Below are 17,853 nucleotides of genomic sequence, written 5' to 3' on the forward strand. Positions count from 1 at the left end.
ATAAGCGACCGTGTTTGTCCTGCAATGAAATTCTTCTCAGGTACAAAATTCCGAATTTTTCCATCGTGCATACGATGCCCCGAGGGAACGAGTTTCAGGCGTTTGGAACTTCCAATAATATTAAGTTATTTTTACCTATATCTTTTTATGCTCTCTCTCTCTCTCTCTCTCTCTCTCTCTCTCTCTCTCTCTCTCTCTCTCTCTCTCTGGACAACCAACAGACGCAAAAAAAAAACTGACCATGAGGGTATAAATAAAAACGTGTCATAAACATGTCGGCAACTTAATGCCCACATACCACTGACAGGTTGAATACAAGTCCATGACTTATTGGTAGTTCTAACTAGTGCTTCATCCTATTATCCAGCATTTACCAAAAGGTCGTTCTCAATCTGCAGTCATCGACCGTTTTCATCTTGTTTATATGTATGCGATAAGTTGTTGACATGTTTGTGACATGTTTGTGACATGTTTTACAGTTGCTGACTTGTTTAACCTGTTCATATGTATGCAATAAGTTGTTGACGCGTTTATGACATGCTTTACAGTCGTCGACTTGTTTTCAACCTGTTTATGACATGTATGCAATAAGCTGTCGACATGTTTATAACATGTTCTAAAGTTGTCGACTTGTTTTCAGCCTGTTTATGAGATGTATATAATTAGTTACCGGCATGTTTGCGACATGTTTTACTGAAGTGTAAGACTCAGTGACCTTACGATGAGGTTTGCCACCCAGTGACAACCACATATCATTCTGACGGGAAATCCGAAAGATGATTGCGTCGTTGTTCTCTGGGGTAGTGGGGAATATTATTATCAAGATTTTTTTCATATTCTTGATTGCACTGCAGAGATTAAGTTCTTACTCTGGGGATAAGCGTTATGTCATGACGTCTTATCTGTTTTCTTCAGACTTAATCAAACAGATATGGATTGTTTGAAGATGGCGTGAAAATATCTGAGTACCTGATTAAGTATGATAAAGATTTTTCCTTTTTAGATAATGAATAACTTTAGTATACATCATTTTAGTAGGGATCTTAATTTAGCATCGATAGTTTAGATTATAATGACGATAAATCTATCAGATTTATCAGTCAATTACCGTTCGACGTCACGAAATTGAAAATAGAGAAGAAAAAGCAGTGATAAAAGTGGGTGATACAATCATTTTTAAAACAAAAATGAAAATAGAAATTTTAAAAAAGGTTCAAAACTAGTAAAAGCAGAGGGGTATATAGACGAAGCCTAAAAAATTAGTAAATAGAGCTTCTGCTTCATCTAAATTATTGTCTTACTGATTCATAATACTGGAGATATAGAGCAAATGAGAGCCTGAACTTTTGAAGCTTAAGACAAAGTAAAATAGAGTTTCAGCTTCACGTCGATCATCCTCACGATTATTCAGAATACTAGAAATACCCGTGCGCATATCCGTACCATACCCATACCCATACCTATATCTATACCCATTCCCATACCCACATCCGTACCATACCCATACCCATATATGTTCCATACCAATACCCATACCCATATCTGTACCATACCCGTACCTATACCTATACCCATGCCCATACCCATACCCATACCCATATATGTTCCATACCCATACCCATATCTGTACAATACCCATACCTATACCTATACCCATACCCATACCCATACCTATACCCATACCCATACCCATACCCATACCTATACCTATACCTATACCCATACCCATACCTATACCTATACCCATACCCATATCTGTTCCATACCCATACCCATATCATTACCATAACCATACCCATATCCTTACCATACCCATACCCGTAACATACCCATACCGATACCCATACTATTATCATTATTATTATTATTATTATTATTATTATTAGTGAGAAAAATAGAGCAAACTTCAACAGGAAATGATGACACGTGAGAATTATAACAGAGCTTTAGCTTCCAAACCATCTACTAGATAATCCATTCTAAAAAAAATTAAAAAAAAAATAAAAAATACCCACCCCATAAACACAGGATTCATTCGCTCATTTCCAGCCATTTCCTTTCCCCCGTCAGAACCTGTTGTCAACGGAGTAGACAGACGATCATTTCCCAAATCAGAGGTCCGCCTCCTCCTCCTCCTCCTCCTCCTCCACTCCTCTGCAGACGGGGACTCTCTCCCTCGACAGGCCATCGGTGTAAGGACTCTTGTTTATGATCCTCCTGTTTCGTTTTAACCTCCTGGCAGTTGCATTCATCTCTCTCTCTCTCTCTCTCTCTCTCTCTCTCTCTCTCTCTCTCTCTCTCGGGAGGTGTTCCATTCAGGGGTCTTGATGCAGTGTCATGGTCTAAATTGTACCCCGGGTGAAGGAATGGGAATTGTGATGTACTGGCATCAGAGTCATGCTTTTGGGGTAGATAGTCTTGATGCATATGCACGCACACACACACACATGTATATATAATATATATATATATATATATATATATATATATATATATATATATATATATATATATATATATATATATATATATATATATATATATATAATTACATGTCTATAGACATCTCACTAAAACAATAACAAATCATCAAAATTAAATCTCTCTAAAAATCTACAGAGTAAAGCCACTAACAAACTCAGCCAGCATGAGATGACTTTTTCCCTTAACCATATAACCTATCGTTCGTAATATGTCAAAAAATATCTACCTCTCTCTCTCTCTCTCTCTCTCTCTCTCTCTCTCTCTCTCTCTCTCTCTCTCTCTCCCCGTTACACTGTAGGAAAACCTTAACATTTCCAGCTTAGAATTCCAGGAATCCGGATCATTTCCAGACTCTGTCAATTCCAGCCTTGACCAGCGGGTACTCTCACGTGGTAGTTCCATCAAAATGGACGGGGCTGGAATGACCTGGATTCACAGACCTGAATAACTGATTTGAAATCTCTCTGACGCCATAAGATATGGATTTTGGATTGCTTAGGAAGGCAGTCTACAGATGAGAGGAGAGAGAGAGAGAGAGAGAGAGAGAGAGAGAGAGAGAGAGAGAGAGAGAGAGAGAGAGAGAGAGAGAGAGAGAGAGAAAGGAACAGACGGAAGAGGAAGCAGAAAGGAAGGAAGAACTAGATCGAGAGAGAGAGAGAGAGAGAGAGAGAGAGAGAGAGAGAGAGAGAGAGAGAGAAAGAGAGAGATTTCTAACCTATTTTTTGACGTAGGTAATTTTATTTCTATCCTTTTCTCTAACTTTTTGTCAGAGCAGACTTAAAGTATTCTGAGTCTTGGAGACCATAATTCAAGAGTCGTGAATAATTTGACAACTGTCTAGCTCGCAAAGTGGGCCAAGAGATAGCATTTCCCGGGTGTTCTAACTTCGTCACCTTTTTTTAATTTTGATAATTTTTTTTCCATATATATGTATATTGGAAGACCTGGGTTCGATCCTGATGTGAGTCAGAAATTTATTTCTGTTCCACACGTGATTGTGTGTTGATTATTTCTATATGTATAGACGCTTATGCTCCGTAGTAAAATCAAGATGTACCATCATATTCCTAGTCAAAATAAAGGTGTACCCTTATGCTCTCAGTCAAAATAAAGGTGTACCTTCATGCTCCCCCACCCCCCCCCCCAAAAGAAACTAGCCCTTGTTTTCAGCCAAAATAAAGATATATCCTCAAGGATACAATCTCACACTTCCAACCAAAATACAGGTACACTCGCTACACCCTCATGAAAGAGTAACGATACACAGTACACTCCATGAACACAGACTCACACTTCCAACCAAAACACAGGTACACTCGATACACCCTCATGAAAGAGTAACAAGTACACAGTACTCTACATGAACATAGACACACTTCCAACCGAAGTACAGAAACGTTAAGAGCGAGCCTGCGGGGAGATGACCGAGGAGTGTTTTGGTATTCTCCCAACGTTTTAATTAACAAGAACTCGTAACTGTGTGTGTGAAGAATTGGACCTGGCGTGGCTTAAAAGCTTTTTGAGGGAGACGAAGATTTCCCCAAAATTTTTTATTCTTCATTTGTTCTTTTTCATTCTTTTATTCTTTTCTCCAGAGGGGTGAGAAGGGTTGGGAGAAGAAGGAGGAAGTGGGTAGATGGAGGTAGGAGTGGTTGTAATGTGCAAGGGTATTATAGAAATGAATTTTTTTTTTTAATGTAAGGGTTTTCCTTACAGGTGGTTTATATATATATATATATATATATATATATATATATATATATATATATATATATATATATATATATATATATATACATACATACCATATTTAATCTAATTCTCGTATTATTAACAGTGACAATTATTAGAAATGAGTCAAACGAAGGGTAATGTCATTCGCTTCCTGAGTACAAAGTTAATTTGGGAAATACAGAATTAATCATTTCAAGAGTCTCGACAAAGGAAACGATTCATTGTCGTCGGGAAACTCAGGTAAATAATTAATTAATTATGACCAGGGTTGTGGATACGAGTAGCTCAGTTATATATATATATATATATATATATATATATATATATATATATATATATATATATATATATTTATATATTTATTTATCAAAATACCTTTATGTTCAGTTGTATTTTCATACAGAAGTCCTTTTCAAAAACGTGTATTTACCAAGACCAAAATTTATCAAAGCGTCTGGTTGTCAAAATCGCAGTTTTTCAGAAAACTTTATTAAAACCTTTTTTTATCAAAACATCCTTTTACCAAAACCCCTAATTATCAAAACGTCTTTCTACTAAAACCCTATTTATCAAAACCTCTTTTTACCAAGCCGCTATTTATCAAAACTCCTCTTGACTAAAACTCCTATTTATCAGCACCTCCTTTTACCAAAACCCCAATTTATCAAAACCTCCTTTTAACAAAAACCCCTATTTATCAAAACCTCCTTTTTCCAAAACCTCTATTTATCAAAACCTCCTTTTACCAAAACCCTATTTATCAAAACCTCCTTTTACCAAAAACCCCTATTTATCAAAACCTCCTTTTACAAAAAAAACCCTATTTATCAAAGCCTCCTTTTACCAGAACCCCTATTTATCAAAACCTCCTTTTACCAAAACCCCTATTTATCAAAACCTCCTTTTAACAAAACCCCTATTTAGCAAAACCTTTTACCAAAACCTCTATTTATCAAAACCTCCTTTTACCAAAAAAAACCCTATTTATCAAAACCTCCTTTTACCAAAATACCTATTCATCAAAACCTCCTTTTACCAAAAAAAAACCCTATTTATCAAAACCTCCTTTTATCAAAAAACCCTATTTATCAAAGCCTCCTTTTACCAAAACCCCTATTTATCAAAACCTCCTTTTACCAAAACCCTATTTATCAAAACCTCCTTTTAACAAAACCCCTAATTATCAAAATCTCCTTTTACCAAAACCTCTATTTATCAAAACCTCCTTTTACCAAAAAAAATATTTATCAAAGAATCCTTTTACCAAAACAATTATTTATCAGAACCTCCCTTTACCAAAAATCATACAAAAAAGAACCTTTAGTTACCAATACTCCACAAAATCTTTATTTATCAAACCATACCAGTCAACCCCCATTCTCTCCCCACCCCCTTTAAAAGTAAACCATTTACCCAATTTATCAAAAGAGACAAATGGTCGAAATAAAACCTTAGTGAAGGGGGGGTGGGGAGCGGTTAGAGAGGCCAGGTCGAGAGGGGAGATTGAATATTTGGGCAACGGGCTTTTGACTGGAGGGATGATTTGCGTGGGGCAGTTAATCCATTAATCGCCATAGGATTTATCCCTTTGTCACGTTCTTGCAGTAATGAAGTCAAACAGAGAGAGAGAGAGAGGAAGAGACGACGGGAGAGAGAGAGAGAGAGAGAGAGAGAGAGAGAGAGAGAGAGCAGGAAAAGGATGTGGAGAGTTCTTGGTAACTATGGGGCTGTCCGGAGATCTCTCTCTCTCTCTCCCAGCCCCGGCTCTGCATCAGGTGTCAGTGGAACCTCTCTCTCTCTCTCTCTCTCTCTCTCTCTCTCTCTCTCTCTCTCTCTCTCTCTCTCTCTCTCTCTGTCGTTCTCAAACACACACACACACACATACTCATTATCCGTGCACCGTTTAGAGTAGCTGCAGCGTCCAATTCTAAACTCTCTCTCTCTCTCTCTCTCTCTCTCTCTCTCTCTCTCTCTCTCTCTCTCTAATGCAGTAACCAGTGAACAGTTGAAATTATCTGTAGCTTCCAAATTCCCCGTTGTTATCGCGCTTGCGCATTTCTATGTGAGTGCGTGTGCATGTTTACAAATTCAGGCGTGTTCCCCGAGTCGATTTAAATTGTTTTCTTAATCAGGTTTGTTCCCGAATCTATTTAAACTGTTTACTTAATCAAGTCTCATTTTTAATCTATTTAAGCAAATTGCTAACTTAATCAGGTTTCCTTTTGAATCTGTTTAAATTGTTTACTTAATCAGGTTTGCTTTCGAATGGGTTTCAATTGCATACTTAATCAGGTTTGCTTTCGAATGTGTTTCAGTTGTTTACTTAATCAGGTTTGCTTTCGAACCTGTTTCATTTGTATACTTAATCAGGTTTGCTTTCGAATGTGTTTAAATTGCTTACTTAATCAGGTTTGCTTTCGAATCTGTTTCAATTGTATACTTAACCTGGTTTGCTTTCGAATCTGTTTCAATTGTTTACTTAATCAGATTTGCTTTCGAATCTGTTTCATTCGTATACTTAATCGGGTTTGCTTTCGAATCTGTTTAAACTGTTTACTTAATTACGTTTGCTTTCGAATCTGTTTAAACTGTTTACTTAATCAGGTTTGGTTTCGAACCTGTTTCAACTGTATACTTAATCAGATTTACTTTCGAACCTGTTTAAATTGTCTACTTAATAAGATATCCTTTTGAATCTGTTCAAATTGTTTAATTAATCAGGTTTGCTTTCGAATCTATTTAGGCTGTTTACTTAATCAGGTTTGCTTTCGAACTGACCTAAGGGTCAATTTACCCTTCAATAAAATGGCCCTCTAACCCAAAAAGACAGCATATTTTCTTTTTCCTCTCTTTTTTCTCATGCGACTTCCCGTCCAATTTATTTATTTCTCTCTCTCTCTCTCTCTCTCTCTCTCTCTCTCTCTCTCTCTCTCTCTCTCTGGAAGGAATGAAGGAAGGAAGGAAGGAAGGGGGGAAGAAAGGAACGGGAACAATCGTATTGTGTATTATATTTATATATATATATATATATATATATATATATATATATATATATATATATATCACACATTACCACAGGTGAAAAATAAGAAACAGGGTGTAGGTCCTGACCGGTTTCGACTTTGTTTCCAAGCCATTGACGAAGGACTGATACAGAGTGTGAGAAGTCACAAATATATATACTACAAGAACAGTACTGACGAACATACACAACCGTTTATTCCATATCCCCACTCAGGCCGGTGTCGAGGTAGAGTGGCCTTTAAAACTCATTTGGCTAAAAATCACAACAGACTCTCGACACCGGCCTGAGTGGGGATATGGAGCCTCTAACGGTTGTGTATGTTCGTCAGTACTGTTCTTGTAGTATATATATTTGTGACTTTCACACTCTTATCAGTCCTTCGTCAATGGCTTGGAAATAAAGTCGAAACCGGTCAGACCTACACCCTGTTTCTTATTTTTCACCTGTGGTAATGTGTGATAAATGAATCACGTACAAAAGTGATAATAATCATCATATATATATATATATATATATATATATATATATATATATATATATATATATATATATATATATATATGACCACAAGAGTATTAATGACTATTTTATTTTTTATTTTCTTATTTATTTGCGATCTCTCTCTCTCTCTCTCTCTCTCTCTCTCTCTCTCTCTCTCTCTCTCTCTCTCTCTGGCATATTTTTTCATTTTTATTTTCTTATTCAAGCGATTTTCCTCTCCTCCTCTCTCTCTCTCTCTCTCTCTCTCTCTCTCGCTGGAGAGCTTTTTCTATTTTTATTATCTTATTCAAGCGATTTCCATCTCTCTCTCTCTCTCTCTCTCTCTCTCTCTCTCATTGGCAAATTTTTTCATTTTTATTTTCTTATCCAAGCGATTTCTCCTCCAATTTCTCTCTCTCTCTCTCTCTCTCTCTCTCTAACTGACGAAGCCTAACACGCTGTATCTGGACATCGGCCGCCTGCCGCCCACCTTTCTGTCAAAAGGCATTTGTGTGTGTGTGTGTGTGTGTGTGTGTGTGTTTTTTTTCTTTGAAAGAAAAAAGAAAGCTTCGCATTCAGTAGAGGATGGTTGTTCTGCGTTTGTTGTTTGTTTCGCTTCCCAGGCAAAAGGTTGTTCAGGCACTTGGATTCCTTTCAAGCGGAGGAAATAGCCCGAATTTCCTGCCCCAGTCTTTTCCTTTACCTTTGGATTTTTTTATTTTTTTTATTCTTTCCGTTAAAATCCTTCTTTTAATTCTGTTTTTTTTTTTTCGGGGTAGGGATTAAATTTCTCTTGCTTCTCATTTTCATGCTTTTTTGTAACCATTGACTTTTATTTTTTGCTTTTATTGGGGGAATCTTTTTTTGGTAACCGTCATGATTTTATTTTCTCAATTGATTTTGTTACCATTAATTTTTATGCTCTTTTAAATTTCTTCTCTGTTAAAATCATTCTTTTATTTTTGCTTTTATTTTAGTGTCTTTTTATGATATCTTTCTCCTGCCTTTATTTTTTTTTCATGTTTTAGCTATTATTTACTTTTGTACGTTTTCATTTCGTTTCTGTAAACGCCTTTCTTTTGTTTATGCTTTTATTTAGTGCAATTTTTTTTTTCAACTTTCTCCCACTTTTATTTTTACATTTGTTTTTGTTATCACGTACTTTTGTCATTTTTTAAACGTCCTTCTATTGTTTTTGCTTCTTTAGTGCCTTTCTTTTGTTAACTTTCTCCTACTTTTATTTCTTTAGTCTTCTATCTTTTCTGTTCGCTCTCTCCTTTTATTGCCGATTATCTTTGTGAATTACTTGCTTGTATTTTTTTTTATTTCTTTTCACGAAATTATTTTTCAATGTTAATTTCTTTCCGGGAAAATATTGTCTTCTTTCTTTTACTTCATTTTATTGTTGCCTTTTTTATCTTTCAGTCATTCATTCCTTATATATAAATTATATATATATATATATACATATATATATATATATATATATATATATATATACTATATTTATATATATACATATATACTGTATATATATATATATTTATATATATATATATATATAATATATGTATTACATAAATAAAATTCAAACATACACCCACAGCACACGCACACTCTCTCTCTCTCTCTCTCTCTCTCTCTCTCTCTCTCTCTCTTCTCTCTCTCTCTCTCTCTTGGCAATTTTATCTCTCATGCACATCTGCAACTTCGGATTTTCTATTTGGCAAAAGTCTGAAATATCTCGAAACATCTTGGGAGAGAGAGAGAGAGAGAGAGAGAGAGAGAGAGAGAGAGAGAGAGAGAGAGAATAGGAAAATCTTTTGAAAACTTACAAAAAATTCTTTTAGCTGAAACTTTCTTCTTTAAAGTGTTCAAAAAGATTTTTCAAAAACTTTAGATAAGAAATTTTAGCCGAGGAAGTATAAAACGAAAACCAGTCGAGGTTCGGGGAAGGATGTTGCTGATACTGAAGAATCTGGTCATTCAACTGCAAGACTTCGCCGGTACGTTGTTCTGCGACCGAATGATTGTTGTACTGGGCTGGATGTTGTTTTTCCAGTGGTTGATACGTGCTGCCTACGAGTTGATGGAGGAGGGTCCCCCCAGGATCTCCGTAGAGCAGAACCGAAATGCCCTGCATAGGATGCCTGAAGAGAGGACCTCGGCTAGCCTCAGAAGGATCCCTAAAGTTGAGAGGACTCCAACTGACCTCAGAAGGATTTCTAAAGCAAAGCCCCGGCTCGTCCTCAGTAAGATCCCAGAAGAGGAGGCTCAAAGTGGCTCCTGTAGGACCATTGGAGAGGATTCGCTCGGGGACTTCCAATACAACACCTGGAATGGGCAAGGGATACTCTGTGAAAAAATGAGATGGAATAGGCCCCTTGCGATCATCGAGGAGACGTCCCTGACGCCTCCAGGATCCTCAGAAGGGAAGCCAGGGACGGAGCCCCTTGGAATAGACGAGCCACGCTTTGCAAACATGATGAGGGCCTTGCAGACGGAGCCTCCCTGCAAGGATTGCCTGGGAAGCGAGGTGCTTCTGATGGAGAAACTCCTCACAAGAGGAGAATTAACTTTCAATGTTAACGGCCCATCTTATCACGTGGCCTGCACCGTGGGAAACAGCCCTTCCTCCGTCAGGTTCCTGTTGGACACGGGATGCACCGGCAGCGCCATCGGCCTCGAAGACGTGAAACGACTCGGAATCCTGGATAAGGTCGACCGCAACAGACGCGTCCGGTACGAGGCTATGGGCGGAGTGAAGCAACGCACGTACGGGACCCTCAGCGTTCCAGTGAAGACCAACTCCGGATTCCCCATCACTGGGGAACTGATGGTAACTGAGGCGACGTTCGTCAGCCCGCTCCTCGGGCTCGACTTCTTGGCAGCCAACAACTGCTCGATCCTTCTAGACCCACATCGTCCAACGCTCATGGTCAGGAGGCGGGACGCCTGCCAGTCCCTGAAGCACCTCAGTTTCAGGCACTCCGCCGACGTGGTGGCGAAATTCAACGGCCAGGTGCTCAGATCTACTCTGGACACGGGCAGCGTGAGGACTGTCATTCCGAGGTCCCTGGATTTCCAGCAAAACTCGCTCTCGGAGCCTACTTTCTTCAACATAGCTGCCGAAGACCCCATCCGAGTTAGCAAAGGAATAAGGGACCTGGAAGTGGAAATTGACGGGTGTGTTGGTCGAGTGGATCCTGTCGTGTTGACAGAGGACAGGCCGATGATAGGGACAGATTTCCTGCACGGCAAGAGGATTGATTTCTTCCACGGGAAGGCCTACTTGAAGGCGCTTGACTGAGTCTGTCAAAAAATGAGTTTTCATAATAGGTGGTGTAGACCAATAATATGTTCTCTGACAGAGTCTAATTAGGATCTTAAACATTTTCTGAACTATTAATGTTTCTTTCTATACAAAAGTTTTTCTTCAAAAGTGGTTATTACGATAGTTTCATGCTCACTTTAGTTATTTGAATAGACATCAAATGTATTTTAATTTGGTTTTATTGTAAATAATTTTGGAATAAACTATTTACTTGTTCTGTTTGTTTATTTTTAGAATTTCCTTTTTTTCTTTGGTCTTTGTGAGATTTTATATTTGTAATAATTTTATTGTTATAATTTACCTTGTTCGCTCTCTCTCTCTCTCTCTCTCTCTCTCTCTCTCTATATATATATATATATATATATATATATATATATATATATATATATATATATATATATATATATATATATATATGCACAAATGTACACACACACACACACACACACACATATATGTATGTATATATATGATATATACTATATATATATATATATTATATATACTATATATATATATATATATATATATATATATATATATATATATATATATATATTCATATATATATATATAGTATACGTATATACAATATATATGTATATATATGTGTGTGTGTGTGTGTGTACATTTGTGCCTAAATATATATATATATATATATATATATATATATATATATATATAGAGAGAGAGAGAGAGAGAGAGAGAGAGAGAGAGAGAGAGAGAGAGAGAGAGAGAGAGAGAGAGACAGAGGTAAATTATAATAATAAAATTATTACAAATATATACATATATGAATGTATATACATATATACATATACATACATACATATATATATATATATATGTATATGTATATATAAATATATATTTATTTATGTACAATATATATATATATACATAAATAAATAAAATTCAAACATACACCTACAGCACTCTCTCTCTCTCTCTCTCTCTCTCTCTCTCTCTCTCTCTCTCTAGAATATGTAAAGAATTCCAGTTTAGACAAAAGAGAAATAGCTGGCTGCTTTATACAGTACTGGACTTTAATACTAACCTATTTTTTTCATTTCGTGATAATTAACTCGTCCAGATTTCTCACGAAAAACTTGACTAACCTTTGATTTTCAGAAACTTTCTCCTTTCTAAAAAATTTAAATAGGTGGCCTAGACAAAAATATATCACTTGAATTACGTTCGTTTGATATGAGTGTATTTTTTCGTGTCATGTCGATCAATTCATTTCTATTTCTGGCGAAAAACCTGACTGATTTCAGATTTTGGAAGGAACCGTTTTTTCTTTTAATAATTTTGGGGATGGGGTTGGGGATGGGGACCATATCCCTCTAATTCATGAGAAAACTGAAACGTTTCATATTAGAGCAAGTAAAAAATGCGCCGAAGTTTCTTCGGAGCAATCGAGTTTTCTGTACAGCCGCTACAGCGTATAATCAAGGACACCGAAAATGTAGCTATCTTTTGGTGGTCTCGGCATAATGTTGTGTGAGCCGCGGCCCATGAAACTTTAACCACTGCCCGGTGGTGGAATATCCTATATTGTTTCCAGAAGCAAGATATTGACTAATTTTGACCTTGAATAAAATTTTTAGAAAACTACTGAGGCTAGAGGGCTGCAATTTGGTATGTTTGATGATGGGAGCGTGTAAGATGAACTTACCAATTTGCAGCCCTCTAGCCTCAATAGTTTTAAAGATCTGAGGGCGGACAGAAAAAGTGCGGACAGAATTAAGTGCAGACGGACAGACAAAGCCGGCACAATAGTTTTCTTTACAGGAAACTACAAACCTCTCAAAGGTTTAAACTCCATTCTGGCAACTTGACCGTTTCACTTTTGGAAACTTTTTACGAAATCGGTTTACACATGAACATTTTATTTTAGGAAAATTAATGTATTACTCAATATCTGACAGGAATATACCTTTATTATTATTATTATTATTATTATTATTATTATTATTATTATTATTATTATTTGTGTAAAACTTACCAGATTCACTGGAAAATATAAGAAGACATCCCTATACTTGTCACATCTTGCGAAAGTGGTATTATTATTATTATTATTATTATTATTATTATTATTATTATTATTATTATTCTCAAGAACTCTGCCTGCGATCCATTTGCTTAATGAAACCTACAGTTAAAAGGGCAAATTATAATAGTTGGGAGACAGATTATTATTATTATTATTATTATTATTATTATTATTATTATTATTATTCTGAAACACCACCTTCGATCCATTAGCTATTTAACACAATTATATAAACCGTCGCAAAAAATACTTTACGAAAGGTTTACAAACTTCCATTCTTCTTCTCTTTGCCTTCCAAAGGAAGGTACACCAGATCGTCATTTGAAGTCCGGACTTCATTCGGTGACGTTCCTCTTCCGTTCTATAATCCTAAGTGACTCATTTGAAGTGGAAAAGTCCTATTATTCGCTGGTCATTACCGTTTTTCAATTTCCACAAGCAAGTGTATTATTGGCCGTCTGCTGTCACAATACTTTTCTGGTCGTTTAAGTTGACTTACTGAAAGTGTTTCCAGCCTAAACTCGACACGTCAGAAGCCTTGTCGAAGCCTACATCCTACAGCCAAAGTGCGACTTTGCATCCAAGTGTTCAGCCAAAGTGCCGTTGCTACTTTCCCGGTCGTTTAAGTAGATTTACTGGAAGGTTTTCCAGGCAAACTCCACATGCAGGTGGCCCTCGTCGAGGCCTGCTGTCAAAGTTCCTTGAATTTCTGACTCCGAGAGCAAGTGCGCTATTTCGAGCAAGTGTCCGAGCTAAAGTGTTGTTGCTCCAGCTCTTGGATTTCCGCAATCAAGTGCTCCTTAACACCTTGATTTTCAACAGGATGATTTTGGTCGTCTAATCAGACTTGCTGTTTAGCATTTTAGCCCTTGAAAGCATGGCCAAGGCAAGGACTGAATGTGCAATCACTGCTCTTGAATTCCAGTTCCACCAGATTGCTTTATTCACTACAAAAATCATTCTGGTCGTCTAAACGTCTAAATATACTTTTTGCCTGACATTTTAAGCTTAGCTACACCTGTTCAAGGTCCTGGCTACATGTCTGGCTCTTTCCCCGCGGAGGAAAACTGTAGTAATGGCCTCATAGCAACGGCATATGACGAGATTACAGTCAAGAACTTCAAGACTCTGTAAGGTAAGTGTGAAGATCCGTTTTACCAAGTGATATTTTACAGTGGTATTTGTTGTAAGTTTTCATTTTACTATTTACAAATAGTCCATATTTTGCTCGTTGATAGGTTCTGTCTTGCCCTGCACATGTATGTATATTGTTTCAGGGTTGCAACAGTGTTGAGGATAGCGCGCAATCGCGTGTTCTTTGTTCATTCGTTCAGTCTTCCTAACCTAACCTAACCTAACCTAACCCAAAATTCTATGTTCCGCAGTGGTTTTCCACTCGCTATTTGAGGGGCAAAGCAAGATTCCAATGATACAAGTGACGACGTAACGGGAATAACTAATATTATTATGAAAAATATTTTATGCCAAAAAATGGACACACTAAACCTCCTACTTAATTTACTCAAAATGGAAATATATAAAAAAAATTCACCCAGCCTGCAAATTTGCAGGCTGGGTGAATTTTTTTAGGTAATTCTAAGCCCGCTGTCCGCGGTGAGGTATAGCCTATGGCAGTTGACGTTTTTCTATAGAACTTGACCTGCTGAACAAGAATTTCAAGTAAAATTTTGTCGGTTGGCTGTAACTAAAGCGTAACCGACCCTCGAAGACTGTACACCGGTACCGTGGGTCCCCTGCACTGGCGCATATAGCTCAAGGGTAAATTACAGTTTAGCTGCAGCCGACGGGCAAAATATTACCCTAAACTCATGCAAAGCAAGCAAAGCAACACTGAAAAACGTCAACTGCCACAGGCTACCTCAACTACACACTAACCGTTGCTTGCCATCGGGCGAAGAAACGTGAGCGGAAACAAATCCGCCATCTTGGGTTACGTAACCACTAGGGAGCCATAAGTTCAGCAGGGGCGGGAGCGGGGAAGGAGAGGTACTGCACAAAAGGTACAAGTTGGTAAAGTGACGTAGGACTGTTATGTAGAAACATGGCGGTAAATGACAGTTACCCAAAAAATAATAACGCTCCTACATGAAAAGCACTAAAACCTAATAACACCAAAACACAGGTGACCTAACTACCTACTAATAAAGAAGGTAGTTTAGGAACCTTACCTTAAAGGGGTGGAGGGTACAATTCAGCTGCCGCCTTTACAAACGCGTGGAGCCTCGTCTTCGGGTCATCAAAGTGGATTTTAAAGTGGGCTACTGCCAAGTACCCGACGAAGTTGTACCTCCTACGGCCGTACCTAGGCGTCGTCTCACGAAGTTCCCTCCACCTCCTCTCAATAGTTATTTGTATGCGCACCAGTTACTGGGTCCACGAAGTTCATGGAGTGATTGACGGTGAAGTGCACGTAGCCTTCGTCCTTCAGGCAGTCATAAGCTCTCCAGCAATCAGATACAATAGTTGTCCCTGGTACAATGTAGTCCTTATAACTAAGGTAGCAATTGACACAGGTAAGAGGCAAATTGCACTTGGTTACAGGCTCAGGGAGCGGGAGGTTCGGGGTGACGTCCGTCATCATGCTGGGTTGAAGAGTGAGTGAACTGTGCGGTGAACTGCACCGGAACAGGGTAAGAAGGATGAAGTTGGGGGTGCTAAAAGTGTATTAATGCTTTCAGTTTTGGGGTAGCGGAACAGTAGCAATGCGCCTTAGCCGCATTTTTTAAAATAATCTGGCAGGCTCGTATGCTCTGGCAAGGTTGTAATATTAATGCGCGCCAACCACAGGGCTTACAAAATATGTAAAAAAAGGTTTCTGTTAACGTCACTGAGAGAAAGTGGTAGCGAAACGTCCTGCAAGACCCTTCTCCTCCTACCCCATATACATGCTTCAGGTGTCTGCCGACAAATGTAAAGTAATTTTGTAAGTTATTTATGGTAAAATCATGTTGCGAAGAGACGTCAATATATTTGTGAACGGAAAAGTACTGGAAGAACGTTGTAGGCACAAGCTACAACGAATAGGAAACGGTTATAAAACAGTTGAGCAAAAGGAATACATGTAACTTAGTTTATGTATCCCCAAATTCTCCACCTGGGTGAAATGTAATGTTGGGGTAACGTTGCAACGTGATTGGTTGGGTACAGCCACCCGCCAAAAACCCACCAACAACTCTTCTCAGTTTGAGGCATTGGATGAACTGAAAGCTCCCTGTAAGATCGCGCATGCGTGACATGGCCTGGAATCAGCAGTAGTAGTGATATGTGAAAAGTACCTTTGTAACGGCTTGCGCTGTCCATTTATTCCCCCTTATTTTTACGCTTTTTTTCGTGTTCCAAATGACGTATATAACTGGAAATACAACAATAAGTTGCCCAAACCTTTTCCCAAGTTATTTACCCCACCCAGAACCCCGGATTCCCAACGGGTCCCCCTCACCGTGAGCTATTCTCGAAAGTGTTTTTACCCACCAAGGACCCAGATTCCCAACCGGTCCCCCTTGCCGTCGGCTACAGTTCTAAGGTAATTTACAGCTTAATTACAGCCGAGCGACAAAATATTACTTTAAATTCTTGTTCAGCAAGTAAAGTTCTATAAAAAAACGTCAATTGCCATAACCTAGCCCACCGCGGACAACCGGCTTAAATCTACCTTTTTTTATATGTTTCCATTCTTAGTAAATTAAGTAGGAGGTTTAGTGTGTCCATTTTTTGGCATAAAATATTTTTCATAATAATATTAGTTATTCCAGTTACGTTGTCACTTGTATCATTGGAATCTTGCTGTGCCCCTCAAATAGTGAGTGGAAAACCACTGCGGAATATAGAATTTTGGGTTAGGTTAGGCTAGGTTAGGAAGACTGGCCGAATGTACAAAGAACATGAAAAAAGCTCGTACGAAAAATATAAACTAAATGTATGATTATTTCATTCTCACAAAAGGTGTGAATATGGCTGAAGAAATGCATGTAGCCTAACCTAACCTAACCTCACACTGGGTATGGTGCACTATCCTTCTTTAACAGAAGGCTTTTCCAAGAGGTATTTACCCTCGTTCCTCTATGGAGAGTGTATAGAGAGGATGCTCTTGATAGATATTTTAGGATACTAGTCATTTTTAAAGATATATATCTCATATTTCAGATTTAGCACTTGTGTGTGAAGAATATGTAAGCTTCCACGAGCTAAAGGAGTGTTTTGGGGGAAAAGTTTAGATTAGAAATTGTTGCCTATTTCTAGTTCTGATGTTCATGGGGGTTATATTATAACATCAACACACAATAGCAAATCAATCCATCAGGCTTAACCTAACCCAAAACCTAGGATGCCCGACCACCAAAACCGATTTGATGCTGCTCCATATTTTATGCCTAAAATGAAAAGTTTAGTTCACCTATGGCCCACAAGTTGCTGGATCATTTTCAGAAGGTGGGCCACTTCTTAAGTCGATTATAATTTGGCAGAACATTTGAAGTGATCTTTTTGTTTGTAAGAACACAACCAGTCCACGTAAACAGCTAGCTTTTGGGGCTAGTTAGGCTATGATGGTCTATTGATAAGTTTTACCAAGGCAAAGCTGTGATAGTACCCACTGTAAGTAAAGTTCTCAGGCTAGACTGAGAACATTACTTACAATATTTTTGGTTGTAAGAACACAACCAGTCCACATAGGCAGCTAGCTTTCGGGTCTAGTCAAGCAATGATGGTCTATTGACA

General features: G+C 37.9%; 2 protein-coding genes across 3 annotated transcripts in view; one reads left to right on the forward strand and one right to left on the reverse strand.

Annotated features, from left to right (window-relative positions):
• Positions 1 to 16,180, reverse strand: part of LOC136842401 (uncharacterized) — a 29,232-nt gene extending 13,052 nt beyond the window's left edge. Inside the window, exon 1 of the mRNA XM_067109660.1 lies at positions 15,306 to 16,180. The gene's annotated coding sequence lies outside the window, so the exon portion shown is untranslated. The remainder of the gene's footprint in view (positions 1 to 15,305) is intronic.
• The window catches only part of LOC136842402 (uncharacterized), a 124,177-nt gene continuing 119,733 nt past the window's right edge, over positions 13,410 to 17,853 (forward strand). The window contains exon 1 of one of the 2 annotated variants that reach the window (XR_010854199.1): positions 13,410 to 14,251. The gene's annotated coding sequence lies outside the window, so the exon portion shown is untranslated. The remainder of the gene's footprint in view (positions 14,252 to 17,853) is intronic. The other variant, XR_010854200.1, reaches the window with a different exon arrangement.

This window comes from Macrobrachium rosenbergii, chromosome 10, assembly GCF_040412425.1.
Source record: "Macrobrachium rosenbergii isolate ZJJX-2024 chromosome 10, ASM4041242v1, whole genome shotgun sequence".
In the NCBI taxonomy this organism is placed as follows: Eukaryota; Metazoa; Arthropoda; class Malacostraca; order Decapoda; family Palaemonidae; genus Macrobrachium; species Macrobrachium rosenbergii.